Genomic DNA, 13,127 nt, shown 5'->3' with positions numbered 1-13,127 from the left:
GAAAAATTATGGAATCACTCAATTCTGAGGGAAAACATTATGGAATCATGAAAAACAAACCAACAAAAAACACTCCAACACATCACTAGTATTTTGTTGCACCACCTCTGGCTTTCATAACAGTTTGCAGTCTCTGAGGCATGGACTTAATGAGTGTCAAACAGTACGCTTCATCAATCTAGCTCCAACTTTCTCTGATTGCTGTTGCCAGATCAGCTTTGCAGATTGGAGCCTTGTCATGGACCATTTTCTTCAACTTCCACCAAAGATTTTCAATTGGATTGAGATCCGGCCTATTTGCAGGCCATGACATTGACCTTATGTGTCTTTTTTCAAGGAATTTTTTCATAGTTTTTGCTCTATGGCAGGAAGCATTATCATCTTGAAAAATGATTTCATCATCCCCAAACATCTTTTCAATTGATGGGATAAGAAAAGCTTCCAAAATATCAACATAAACTTGTGCATTTATTGAAGATGTAATGCCAGCCATCTCCCCAGTGCCTTTACCTGACATGCAGCCCCATATCATCAATGACTGTGGAAAGTTGCATGTTCTCTTCAGGCAGTCATATTTATAAATCTCATTGGAACAGCACCAAACAAAAGTTCCAGCATCATAACCTTGCCCAATGTGGATTCGCAATTCATCACTGAATATGACTTTCATCCAGTCATCCACAGTCCATGATTGCTTTTCCTTAGCCCACTGTAACCTTGTTTTTTTTAGCTTTTTTGTATGTAAATCCCATTTCCTTTAGGCGGTTTCTTACAGTTCGGTCACAGATGTTGACTCCAGTTTCCTCCCATTCATTCCTCATTTGTTTTGTTGTGCATTTCCTGTTTTGGAGACATATTGCTTTAAGTTTCCGGTCTTGACGCTTTGATGTCTTCCTTGGTCTACCAGTATGTTTGCCTTTAACAACCTTCCTATGTTGTATGTATTTGGTCCAGATTTTAGACACAGTTGACTGTGAACAACTAACATCTTTTGCAACATTGCGTGATGATTTACCCTCTTTTAAGAGTTTGATAATCTTCTCCTTTGTTTCAATTGACATTTCTAGTGTTGGAGCCATGATTCATGTCAGTCCACTTGGTGCAACAGCTCTCCAAGATGTGCTCACTCCTTTTTAGATGCAGACTAATGAGCAGATCTAATTTGATGCAGATGTTAGTTTTGGGAATAAAAATTTACATAGTCTGTGCAGGGGTATGCGGGTCTGTGGGGGCTGTGTGGGGCCGTGCAGAGGTATGAGGGGGTATGCTAGTCTGTGCAGGGTTATGCGGGTCTGTGCGGGTTTGTGCAGGGGTCTATGCGGGGGGCAGTGGGGAGGTATGCGGGTCTGTGCAGGAGTCTGTGCGGGGGTATGTCAGGCTGTGTGGGGGTATGCGGGTCTGTGTGGGAGTCTGTGCTGGGGTATGCAGGGCTGTGCAGGGGTATGCAGGGTTGTGCGGGGGGCGTGCGGGGGTATGCGGGTCTGTGCAGGGCTGTATGGGGTTATACGGGGCTGTGCGGGGGTCTGTGGGGCTGTGCGGGGGGCTGTGCAGAGCCTGTGTTGAGCTGTGTGGGCTCTGTTGGCTGTGCGGGCATCATCTGATGGGACTACTTGTCCCATCCGACTATGCTCGCTACAGTGACAGCATTAGTGGATGATGCGAAAGTAGTATTCACATCATCCGGCCAATGTGGTGAATGTAAAAAAAAATAAAAAAAGACATACAGAACATACAATATATAACATACAGTACATACACATAACAAACAACACATAACATACTTTAGAGTACAAACTCACCACACACACCTAATTCACCGAAGCCATCGATCACCTGCAAATAATATTAAAATAATAAACCAACCTATACTCACCTTTCCACCGTAATCCATTAGTAACGAGGGTCCCACATCGATGTCACATGGAGAGCTACCACATCAGCTGATGCAACCACTCTCCAGGGGCTCCAGCAATATAATGACAGAGATAATCCTCCGCACTGTATCACTCCGTCGCTGACAGGTCACCTGAGTTCACCTGTCACTTTGCGGTACTACAGCGTGAGAATTCTCTCACGTTGTAGTGCAGTAAAGCAAGAGGCTTATCTCTGATGACACACTGCCAGAGGGTTATCTCCGGTCAGTGTTTCATCGGAGGCTTATAGAGAGGTCACATTTGCTGAGGGGAGATCATCGTGGGACATCGTTATTAATGGGATTATGTCAGACAGAGAGTATATTGTTGGGGGTTTTTTTGTTTTTTTTTTGCAGGTGATCGATGGCTTCACTTGGATCTGGGAGTGTGTTGTGTTTTATTTAATTAAAATACTTAAATCTTATGTGTGTGGTTTTTTTTAACCCTTTATTAATATAAGATTAATAATGGATAGGCGTCTTATTGATGCCTCTCCATTATTAACCGGGCTTAATGTCACCTTCCAATCAGCTTTCCCCCTCTGGTGCAGAAAATTGCACGGGAGCCCACGCCATTATATTAAAAAATATATATATATGGCTATATATCTATAGATATATCTATGGATATATTTATATCTATGGATATATCTATAGATATATCTATGGATATATCAATGGATATAACTATAGATATATATCTATGGATATATCTATAGATATATATCTATGGATATATCTATGGATATTGTGGGCTCCCACGCAATTTTCTGCGCGAGAGGGGGAAAGTCGATGGCCGGGGGCCAATATTTGTAGCCTAGGAAGGGGATAATACCCATGGCCCCTTCCCAGGCTATGAATATCAGCCTGCAGCTGTCTGCATAGCCTTTACTGGCTATTAAAATAGAGGTAACCCCCAAAAAATGACATGGGGTCCCCCTATATTTTATAGCCAGAAAGGCTACGCAGCTATCCACGGGACATCGACATGAGACCCTCATTATTAATGGATTACGGCGGAAAGGTGAGTATAGGTTGGTTTATTATTTTAATATCATTTGCATGTGATCGATGGCTTCAGGGAAATAGGTGTATGTGGTGAGTATGTACTCTATGTTATGTGTTGTATGTTATGTGTATGTACTATATGTTATATGTTCTGTATATCTTTTTTTTTTACATTCACCACATTAGCCAGATGATGGGAACACTACTTTCCCATCATCTGCTAATGCTGTCACTGGGGCTGCACCGCCGGATGGGATAAGTAGTCCCATCGGACGATGCCCACACAGCCAGCAGAGCCTGCACAGCCCCCCGCACAGCTGGCACAGCTAGTACAGACCCCACAAAGCCCATATACCCCTGCAATGCCCCCCGCACAGCCCCCCGCACAGCCCTCCGCACAGATCGCCGCACAGCCTGCATACCCCCGCACAGCCCCCCGCACAGACTGCTGCACAGCACCGCACTGACCGCATACCCCCGCACAGCCATGCATACCTTCGCACAGCCCCGCACAAAACTCCCACACAGCCCCCGCACAGACTCCCACACAGCCCCCGCACAGACTCCCACACAGCCCCGCATACCCCCGCATGGCCCCGCACAGACTCCCGCACAGCCCCGCATACCCCCGCAAAGACTCCCACACAGCTCCGCATACCCACGCACAGCCCCACATAACACCGCACAGCCCTGCACAGACTCCCATACAGCCACACATACCCACGCACAGCCCCGCACAGACTCCCGCACAGACCCCACACAGACCCGCAGACTCCTGCACAGCCCCGTATACCCCCGCACAGACCCCAGCATAAACCTGAACAGACTCCCGCACAGCCCCACATACCCCCGCACAGACTCCCGCATAACCCCGTACAGACTCGTACAGCCCCGCCCAGACTCCTGCACAGCCAGGCACAGACCCTCGCACAGCCCCGCACAGACTGCCAAACAGCCCCGCATACCCCCGCACAGCCCCACACAGACTCCCGCATACCCCCACACAGCCCTGCACAGACCCGCATACCCCCACACAGCCCCGCACAGCCCCCCACATAACCCCTGCACAGACCCCCGCAAAGCCCCGCATAACCCTGCATAGCCCTGCACAGACTCCCACACAGCCCTATATATCCCACACAGACCCCTCGCACAGACTCCCGCACAGCCCCGCATACCCTCCCACAGCCCCGCACAGACTCATACAGCCCCTCCCAGACTCCTGCACAGCCAGGCACAGACCCTCGCACAGACTCACGTACAGCCCCACACAGACTGCCAAACAGCCCTACATACCCCCGCACAGCCCCGCTCAGACTCTCGCACAGCCCCGCACAGACTCCCGCACAGACTCCCGCATACCCCCACACAGACCCGCATACCCCCACACAGACCCGCACAGACCCCCATATAACCCCGCCAGACCGCCGCAAAGCCCCGCATACCCCTGCACAGCCCCACACAGACTCCCACACAGCCCCATATATCCCACACAGACCCCCGCATACCCCCGCACAGACTCCTGCACAGCCCCGCATACCCCCGCACAGACTCCCGCACAGCCCTGCACAGACCCCCCCACAGACCTGCACAGACTCCCACACAGTCCCGTATACCCCCTGCATACACCCCTGCATAAACCTGAACAGACTCCCGCACTGCCCCGCATACCCCCGCACAGACTCGTACAGCCCCATATACCCCCGCCCAGACTCATACAGCCCCGCCCAGACTCCCGCACAGCCCCACATACCCCCTGCACACACCTCCGCATACCCCCACGCAGACTCACGCACAGCTCCGCACAGATCGCTGCTCACCCCCAAACAGCCCCGCAAACCCCCACACAGACTCCTGCACAGCCCCACACAGACTCCCGTACAGCCCCGCATACCCCCCACAGACCCCCGCATACCCCCGCACAGACCTGCACAGACTCCCGCACAGCCCCGCAGACTCCCGCACAGACCCCTGCACAGACCCGCACAGACTCCTACACAGCCTCGTTTACCCCTGCATATACCCTCGCATACCCCCGCACAGCCCCGCACAGACCCTCGCACAGCCCCGCATACACCTCTACATACCCCTGCATAGACTCTCGCACAGCCCTTCATACCCCCGCACAGCCCCACATACTCCCGCACAGACTCCTGCACAGTCCCACACAGACTCCCGCACAACCACGCATACTACCGCACAGCCCCGCATACCCCCGCACAGACTCCCGCACAGCCCCGCATGCTCCTGCAAAGCCCGGCACAGACTCCAGCAAAGCCCCACACAGACCCCCCCGCACAGCCCCGCAAAATCTGTTCTGGTTTTGTTTTGGTGCACCAGTAAAAATAGCATGAAACTCTGAAAAAATTGTTTAATGCTGTGAACTACGAGTCAGTTATGCTTCCAGGGGCGATCCCCATTATGTCCCTGTGTCATTTGAGCAGTGTTTCAAGCATTTTCAGACATTTTTAGACCTTGAAAGGACCCCCGGGGGGATCGCGGAAAAAATGCTCGGGTCTCCCATAGACTTACATTGGGCTCGTTGCTCGGGTCGAGCACCCAAGTATTCCAATGTGCTCGACCCGAGCATCGAGCACCCGAGCATTTTACTGCTCGCTCATCACTAGTCAGTAACACCAAAAGGTCCTAGTATCTCATTCATATGATCAATTAGCTTCATGCCAATTTGTATATCTATTTTACCCTTTCAACAGATAGAAGACTCTTTGCAAATGAAAGGTATGTCATCCATGGCTGACCAGTCTGACCAAAGAACTGAACATAAGGATGAGTGACCTCATGGAGATCAACATCCAACACTGCGGAGACACCATCACATGTTTCTCAACGCAGTGATCTAGAGCAATGCCCCCATCCCTTATGGGAAATATGCAAAAGCATGTAAATCAACAGCCGCGGAGACACCATCACATGTTTCTCAACGCAAGCAATGACTAGCCAGGTCTTTCCCCGGGAAGGAACAACCACGGGAAGGGCAGTCTCCAATGAAGGAAACCACCTATGCCAAAACATGGTATCCATCCACAGACAGCTGTTTCGGGGTATTGCCCCTCATCAGTGTGGAGTAGGAAACTGGCTAGTGGGAGCAATGCCTAGTGAAAGGCTATAAACATAAGGATGAGTGACCTCATGGAGATCAACATCCAACACTGCGGAGACACCATCACATGTTTCTCAACGCAGTGATCTAGAGCAATGCCCCCATCCCTTATGGGAAATATGCAAAAGCATGTAAATCAACAGCCGCGGAGACACCATCACATGTTTCTCAACGCAAGCATTTTGGAGTAGGAAACTGGCTAGTAGGAGCAATGCCTAGTGAAAGGCTATGAACATAAGGATGAGTGACCTCATGGAGATCAACATCCAACACTGCGGAGACACCATCACATGTTTCTCAACGCAGTGATCTAGAGCAATGCCCCCATCCCTTATGACCAAAGAACTGAGACGGCTTTCCAGGGCTGCTGAGCGGAGATGGAAGAGAACCCGTTCTACCGAGCACTTCAACGCATACAAGCAGACCCTTGCCAGCTTCAAGTACATGCTCTCTGCAGCAAAACAAACTTACTTTGCATCCCTCATATCCTCACTGTCTCACAACCCTAAACAGCTTTTCAACACTTTCAATTCTCTACTCCGTCCCACAGCACTTCCTCCATCTCCTCTCATTTCTGCTGAAGACTTTGCCTCCTTCTTTAAGCAGAAGATCGATACGATCAGAGAAAGCTTTGGCCCGCAGCCCCTAATGCCCCTCTTAGCCACTCAGCCCTGTTCTTCCAAAACCAGCTTCTCCACCATGACAGAAGATCAGCTCTCCACCCTCCTGTCAAGATCACACCTCACCACTTGTGCGCTTGACCCGCTCCCGTCCCACCTCATCCCTAACTTTGCCACAGTCTTCATCCCAACTCTAGCACACCTCTTCAACCTTTCTCTTACAAATGGTGTCTTTCCCTCATCTTTCAAACATGTCTCAATCACACCCATCCTCAAAAAGCCCTCCCTCGACCCATCCTCTGTGTCTAACTATCGCCCGATATCTCTTCTCCCTTACGCCTCAAAACTACTGGAACAGCAGGTATATCTTGTACTGTCCTCCCACCTCTCCTCCTGTTCCCTCTTTGACCGGTTACAATCTGGCTTCCAACCACATCACTCAACTGAAACTGCCCTAACTAAAGTCTCTAACGACCTACTAACCACCAAGACATCTGACTGGGATGATTTAGCGAATCCTGCTTTGAGCAGGGGGTTGGACCAGATGGCCCAGGAGGTCCCTTCCAACTCTACGATTCTATGAAGAGCAAGTGACACTACTCTGTCCTTCTCCTGGACCTGTCTTCTGCCTTCGACACTGTGGACCAGTCCCTCCTGCTACAGATTCTCTCATCTCTTGGCATCACAGGATTGGCCCTATCCTGGATCTCATCATACCTAACAGACCGAACATTTAGTGTCTCCCTCTCACACACCACCTCCTCACCTCGCCCCCTGTCTGTCGGTGTTCCTCAAGGCTCAGTCCTTGGACCCCTACTCTTCTCCATCTACACCTTTGGCCTGGAACAGCTCATAGAATCCCACGGCTTGCAGTACCACCTCTATGCCGATGACATGCAGATCTACCTATCTGGACCTGACCTCACCTCCTTACTGACCAAAATCCCACAATGTCTGTCTGCTATTTCAGCCTTCTTTTCTGCTCGCTTTCTCAAACTGAACATGGACAAAACAGAATTCATCATCTTTCCTCCATCTCACTCTACCCCTCCACCAGATCTATCCATCAATGTCAATGGCTGCTCGCTTTCCCCAGTCCTGCACGCTCGGTGCGTTGGGGTGATCCTCGACTCTGCCCTCTCTTTCAAACCACATATCCAAGCCCTTGCTTCCTCCTGCCGCCTCAAACTCAAAAATATTTCCCGGATCCACACATTCCTCAACCATGAAACCACAAAAACACTAGTGCACGCCCTTATCATCTCCCACCTTGACTACTGCAACTCCTACTCTCTGGCCTCCCCTCCAGCACTCTGGCACCACTCCGGTCCATCCTACACTCTGCTTCCCGACTAATCCACCTGTCTCCTCGCTATTCCCCAGCCTCCCCCCTATACAAGGCCCTTCACTGGCTTCCTATTGTCCAGAGGCTCCAGTTCAAAACCCTAGCCATGACATACAAAGCCATCCACAACCTGTCTCCTCCATAAATCTTTGACATGGTCTCCCGGTACCTACCCACACGCAACCTTCGATCCTCTCAAGATCTCCTTCTCTACTCCCCCCTCTCTACTCCCCCCTCATCTCTTCTTCCCACAACCGCATACAAGACTTCTCCCGTGTTTCCCCCATGCTCTGGAACTCTCTGCCGCAACACATCAGACTCTCACCAAAAACAGAAACCTTCAAGAAGAACCTGAAGACCCACCTGTTCCAACAATCCTATAGCCTGCAATGATCCTCGGTCTACTGAACCACTGCACAACCAGCTCTACCCTCTCCTAGTGTATCCTCACCCATCCCTGTAGACTGTGAGCCCTCGGGGGCAGGGTCCTCTCTCCTTCTGTACTTGTGTGTCCCTTGTCTTGCACATGTTTATTGTACTTGTCTATATTTCCCCTTTTCCCATGTAAAGCGCCATGGAATAAATGGTGCTATATAAATGTATTATAATAATAATAATAATGTCGGATCGACTGTCTGCATTGCCTTAATACAATCAGTAGTGACAATAAATATGCTTGGGAAATCTTTTAATTAAGAGAGGCATGGACTCTCAATTATAATAACTCAGGGTCAAAAAATGGCATAAACAGGAAAATGAGATCAGCAAGTATTAGATTGCTGTGGAAAATACTGTATCAGTAAGAGCAATATCCCCAACTACAATTTCCAAGTCTGGCAGAGTCTTACAATTAATCAATTTTAACTAGAGATGAGCGAATTTGTTCTGAAAATGTTGCGGGGTGGGGAAAGGTCAGAGGAGCAAAGGACTGTCATTTTTTTAATTAATTTAATGCGTGGAGATTCTGACAGTGAATCAGGGTGCAAAAAACATCCACAATATCCAGACACAAGGGCTTCTGTTATTGGCTGACAAAATCACATGTCTCTCTCCACATAAAAAGAGGACATGTTGGTTTGTAGTGACATTTTGTCAGTGTAACAGCGCAGAGAGGCTGCTCCTGCTGCAATTTGCCAGATACAAGTGCTTCTCACAAAATTAGAATATCATCAAAAAGTTAATTTATTTCAGTTCTTCAATTCAAAATGTGAAACTCATATATTATATAGAGTCATTACAAACATAGTGATCTAGTTCAAGTGTTTATTTCTGTTGATGTTAATGATTATGGCTTACAGCCAATGAAAACCTAAAAGTCATTATCTCAGTAAATTAGAATACTTTATAACACCAGCTTGAAAAATTATTTTAAAATCAGGCAGGCACCAGACCACATTTCCTAATCAAAATCATTTGGACTAAAACTCTTGTGCAGGCACCAAGCCACATTTCATAATCAAATCATTTGGACTAATATTGGGTGCAGCACCAGGCCATATTTCCTAGTCAAAATTGCTTGGTCTTATATTGTTATGCAGGTGTAACGGGGGCCAGGGCTGTAGTCGTGGCTCTTACTGGGTGCTTTGTAGTACCCTGGCCTCCTACCACATAAATATGTTGTCTCTGTTGTAGCGTACCTTTTAGTCCGCTCTCCTGTCCGTCAGTGTCCTCTCTGCTTTGCCAGGGCTCCTTCCCTTGCATCTGAACACAATGACAGGCAGAGTCCGAATCCGTTTTTAGACAAACATTTTTACTCAGTTCCTTCCCAGCTCGTCCAGTACAGTCACAGGCACAGCACAAGAATCTTCACAAAGCATAGGATTTCCTTTCCGTGTTCTGTCCCTCACACCACTAGGGATATCACAGGGTCGCACCGTCGCCTCCGGTACCGCATTTCTCGGTCTGGCCAGCCTAGCTACTTTCAGGAGTTCCCTGTCCGTTTTGCCCCAGACTTTTGGGCATCTTCCCGCATAGTTTACTGCCGCCATGTTGGAGCTTCCCTGTATCCTTTCACCATCTGGGTGACCCTTGATCTCATCCCCTGGACGAGCTGGGTTCCTTTGCTTAAAAGTTGCGTGGCACAACTGCCCTGTCCGGGCTCCCAGGCCCCACTGTCTGAACCCAGGAAGCTCTCTCTATCTTACTCCAGTTGGCCTCTCCTAACTAATGGGAAATACTATTAATCTATCTTATCCTCTTGTGCCCCTTCTAGTTGGCTAATCTAAGTGCTACGCTTTCCCTATATTTGTGCAACACAGGAAGATATATATGACACTTATACATTATAGCAGCATATCAAATATACATTACAGTTCACAGCACAACATAGCAAATATAGCAGCTCCTCAGGGACGTAGAAACACGGACAGAGAAGTGCAGCACCACCTAATCCTTGTAAGCCCCTTACACAGGCCCTAGGCCACATTTCCTATTTAAAATCATTTGGTCTAATATTGAGGTGCAGGCACCAGTCCATATTTCCTAGTCAAAATTGTTTGGCATAATACTCTGGTGCAGGTGTGGCACCCCTGAGGCTCAGTTGCCACAGAGGTACTGCACCTCCTCCTGAGGTGTAGTATCCCACCATCCAGGTAAGGTGGAGACTCCTGACCACGCTCCAACACCTGCACCCCACACCACAAAGTAGTGTAGCAAAGCACCTTTGGCGGCTCCCTGCTTGGAGTATAGCAAAGCACCCATTGGTGGCTCCCTGCTTGGAACACGAAATGTGCTGGGAGGTGGGTGGAGTTAGATGACATTACAAAGAGCGGGAAGAGTTTACATTAGTCAGTCAGTCAGTTGGTTAGACAGCAGGAGAGAAGAAGATCCCCGGAGAGAGGGATAGATGGATGGAAGTGCTGCAGCAGATCCCAGTGACCTGGGTCTGCTGGCACGGGAAAGGAAGAGAGAGAAACGTAAACTGGAAGCCTGACTCTCCATAGAGAGGAAGATCAGTGCGGAACGTGAGGAGTAAAAGAGAACAGAGGACGTGGGTTAGAAGAGAACCCTTCCTAGAAGTTCTAAGCGCAAGGCCGGGGCCCGTTCCCCGAGGTTGTACGGATACTAATGGTCCTGCAGCAGACACCGGTGGAATAGAAGTAGTGACCACTTTATTCCCACACAAGACATGGGGGCACAACAGCAACATAATAGTGAGCCAGGACTTAGTAGCAAGGAGTCCCCGAAGCAGGCTACAGCTGTCTGCCGTACAAGTAGAGTTCATAAGAACATCGGACAGGAGGAACTCCAGTGTAACTCAGTACTAGGAGTACTTCACCTAAAGGCGCTATAAGAGGAGACGTTCAGAAAGGTACATATTGGTGGAGTGTTGGAAAGGAGTATTCCATCTGGCCTCGAGGTTGACTGAGTCCCTGACCCGGAGGACATGGCACGGAGGCAGGCACCTGTTTGTACAACAGACTGTGAGTAAAGCTTTGGAACTACATGCCCTGGTGTCCTCCACTTATTCCTGCACCAACCTGCCCAGCACTCCTACATCCCTTGTACCTGACACTGCACCATCTACGTGTCACTCCATTTACTCTGCCCTGGGACTACAACCCTGCCTGTGGAGGGCTATACCATCACTGCTGCACCACACCATCTGTCCCAGAGGATCTGTCTGCAGCGTCGGCTTATATCTTCATTGCCAAACACCACAGGTGGCGTCACGAATCACTTATAAACTTTCATCACCACAAGCACACTGAAACAACCCCTTTTACAATGGGCGCCCAGGGCCATGGGCCGGGTCACAGCTGCCGTGACATCTCCTATTGAAGCTCATCGGGCCCGGTACCGAGTACCACACAGCCCTGGGAGGGTGACCCACAGGCATCTGGCCACATTTCTTATTCAAGACAGTTTGGGATGAAACTCTGGTGCAGCCACCAGTCCACAATTTATAATATACATCCTTTATGCTAATACTGTGGTACAGGCACCAGTCCACATTTCATAGTCAAAAAATGTTTGTGCTAACACTGTAGTGTCAGCACCAGTCCACATTTCATAATCAAAATTGTTTGGGCTAAAACTGGTGTAGGGACCAGACCACTTTTCATAATCAAAATTGTTTGAACTAATATTGTAGCACAGGTACCAGTACACATTTACTAAAATAAATATTTTGGACTAATACTGTGGTGCAGGCACCAGTCCACATTTCATAATATAAAACCTTTGTGCTAATACTATGAAGCAGGTATAAGAAACAAACAGTTCGTGGGATGCAGTGAGTAGCCGGAGACAGACAAGTGGTTAACAAGGATTCACTGAGCAATCAATAACAAGTAGTACTCCACGCAGGGAGGTAAAGACAATCAAAGAAAAGAATATAAAAACGGGACAACTTATCGGTTGCAGTTCTGGCAAGGGGAAGGCTGGAAAATCTCCCGGAAAATAGGGGGGGAAGCCAGCACTGCTTAAGGTTAGAACGCATAAATTGGAGTGCATATGCACATAATGTCTAGCTGTATTCAAAAATGAGATATTTAGCAAAAAAATTGATCAATTCAATTGAGCCACCCCGCCACGCCAAGGCAATCTCATATGGGGGGTCCTACTCTATATATTTTTAATAAATGCTGTGCCATTACGGCCTCCTAAATACATTTAGAGCATGACCACATCAAGTGCAATCTGTACCTGAACATTACTGGATCGCTCCCATGAAGCCAGATGAAGCAAGTGCAGATGAAGGCCAACCAGGTCTGAACACAGACATATCAGGAATGGCCTCCACACATTGCCTGACCAGCAAACATAGATGAAGGGCGATGTTGGTCCAGACACAGGTGCACAATTAAATAAAGCTTGGGGCAGGGTGGGGCTGCCGTGTGTGTGCACAGCAGCCTAATCCATCACAATGAACACAGAAAAATTATGGCGGACATAACCAAGCGTGCACGGCAACAGTGGTGGTGAGCCACAAACCAACAACAAGAAAATAGGGGGGGGAAGCCAGCACTGCTTAAGGTTAGAACGCATAAATTGGAGTGCATATGCACATAATGTCTAGCTGTATTCAAAAATGAGATATTTAGCAAAAAAATTGATCAATTCAATTGAGCCACCCCGCCATGCCAAGGCAATCTCATATGGGGGGTCCTACTCTATATA

General features: G+C 48.7%; 1 long non-coding RNA gene across 1 annotated transcript in view; it reads right to left on the bottom strand.

Moving 5' to 3' along the window:
* Positions 1-12,699, bottom strand: part of LOC141092785 (uncharacterized) — a 38,640-nt gene extending 25,941 nt beyond the window's left edge. The window contains exon 1 of the long non-coding RNA XR_012232916.1: positions 12,654-12,699. This is a non-coding gene — a long non-coding RNA (uncharacterized lncRNA). The remainder of the gene's footprint in view (positions 1-12,653) is intronic.
* Positions 12,700-13,127: the final 428 nt, after the last annotated feature.

This window comes from Dendrobates tinctorius, unplaced genomic scaffold (assembly GCF_039654945.1).
Source record: "Dendrobates tinctorius isolate UK_male_01 unplaced genomic scaffold, ASM3965494v1 ptg000060l, whole genome shotgun sequence".
Classification (NCBI taxonomy): Eukaryota; Metazoa; Chordata; class Amphibia; order Anura; family Dendrobatidae; genus Dendrobates; species Dendrobates tinctorius.
The sequence above is the reverse complement of the archived record's forward strand: the minus strand, read 5'-3'. Positions and strand labels throughout refer to the sequence as shown.